Below are 2,439 nucleotides of genomic sequence, written 5' to 3'. Positions count from 1 at the left end.
AGATAGATAGATAGATAGATAGATAGATAGATAGATAGATAGATAGATAGATAGATAGATAGATAGATAGATAGATAGATAGATAGATAGATAGATAGATAGATCGAGGAAATTCTCAGATGATTTCAGATATAACTCGCTTAAAATCTTTTTTAAAAATGTTCATCACTTGTTTTCTTGCACCATTTAACACATTATGTGCAGATATTGATATTTAACTGTACGCAATCTATCACACATTTAATAGTATGTTTGTCCCAGAAAAATGTTGATATTCCAACTCACCCTCTAAGACTCTAAATACTACATGTGTGTACACAACAAAACCACACATGCACTCAAATACTCAAAGATAAATTCATATTATGATTGCATTAAGTTCTGGTGTTAAAATTTCTATCAGCTTTTTCCAAACTTCTTTAAATATTGGGGGATGTTATAAACACACACAAATACAGGCATATACTTACATACTTACAATTTTATACTGTTTAGATTTCTACGCTTATTGCAGTTGGCTTTTGTATGTTACAAAATAGTCGCTTCAATTTATTGTATATGCTTAAGGAGGGATCTTGGCTAATCCTATAAATAAGTATTTGTCGATATATTTCTTTTTCATTCTATCTTAGGTTTTAGTCACATTTGAAAGGGATGAAGCTTTAGTACTTAAGGGTAATTTCAATGGTACTTTACAGAGGCAAATTTCATTATTATTAAGAAAATTTATATAATCAAAAAGTACCAATATTTGGCACATCCCTTTGTGTATGCAACATTTCTGCAATAAAATTTACTACTGTTTGCTGAATGCATTATGCGTATCGCCTATTGTGTTCTCTTGTGTGGTTTCAATTATTCTACTCTGGTTATATATCGAATAATTCATCTCTTATGCTGGTTTGTAATTCTGAATAGTTTTCTTCATTCTTAACGTACACTGATAAGATTTAAATATGCATTTTGTTTGCATTGCATGATTAGACTTGTTTGAACATTATTTATACGTATAATAATAGTTTGCCTGTGAAATATATATGTGTATATTGCGGTTAAGTTATGGTGGTTGTTTTATGCATCTCATAACTTTTGTCCTTTCCTTCTGTCTTCGTTATAGTATAATTTATATAAAGTGTTATGATTTCATTTTTATCTCCTTTATTTGGTTCTGAAATAAATCTACCATTTTGATTATCGTTAAATGTTGACGTTGTATGAAGTCATTAAAGAACATGCTGAAATTTTTGAGATTTTTGTACATTTTTAGGACTTATCTTAATTGTTCTCTATTCAGTACATATTTCGGCGATAAAATGATACGCCATTAGGTATGCTTTATTTAGTTAAGCTGAAAGTTATTAAAAGTATGCACCATATACTATTTATAAGAATAGAATGTGATTTATTTTACACAATAATGCATTTAAGTTAAATGCCTCCGATATTTTTGAGCAATTCATTGGTGAAAAACAATTTTCTAAAAAATTTAAATTACAGAAAGCATGGATTTTAAAAAATGAAATGACTGGAAATTTAAGTGTTTTTAATATTTTTTATTAAAAAATATGCAGATGTAAAAAGTTTCCTTCATTGAGTTGAACTAATATATCCTTTAGACTTAATGATAACTGAACTAACTTTCAAGCTGAAATATCACCGAGGATAGAAATTTAGTATTCATATTTAATATGAATTTCAAAAAATTGTTTATTGTATACAATGTACCGCTGTATCTAGGAAATACTTGTTCAATTCACAATCAAGTTGTATATTGTATCTACTAAAGTGTAGTAATGGTGATTGTGAACAGATTTTTGTAGCATATAAAAAATTTTTGTTGCAATAAAAAAAACAATCAAAACAAACAATGTCAAAAGTAAAAAAAAAAAAAATATTAAACTAATTAAACGGGCAAAATAAACCGAATGAAGTTCTTTTTATTAAAAATTCTATTATTTTCATTATTCCACATTTTAAACTAATAAATAAACAGTTTTTAATAAAATTTTATTTTTGTTTCGGTAAACAGCTGTTTGTTTGTAATTTCTGTGTTACCAATTTATCGATTGAAATTTTTATTTATCAAAATCGATCGAATCGATTGAATTTTTTATTTATATGCTGAAATAAACAATTGACAACACTGAATTTTCTCACGACATATGAAAAATTGTCGTAAGAGTTGTATAGAACTTTTACATAGAAAATACCAACAACATTGTTATGACTATTGTAGTAGCTGCTGACATACAACGCTACAACATCGATTGTGAATTGAACAAATATATTAATGTTACTATTTTAAAGTTTTTTTACTTTGAATTAATATTTTTCCCACAGATAGATAGATAGATAGATAGATAGATAGATAGATAGATAGATAGATAGATAGATAGATAGATAGATAGATAGATAGAAAGATAGATAGATAGATAGATA

Source organism: Lucilia cuprina, chromosome 3, assembly GCF_022045245.1.
Source record: "Lucilia cuprina isolate Lc7/37 chromosome 3, ASM2204524v1, whole genome shotgun sequence".
Lineage (NCBI taxonomy): Eukaryota > Metazoa > Arthropoda > Insecta > Diptera > Calliphoridae > Lucilia > Lucilia cuprina.
Note: the sequence above shows the minus strand (reverse complement) of the source record.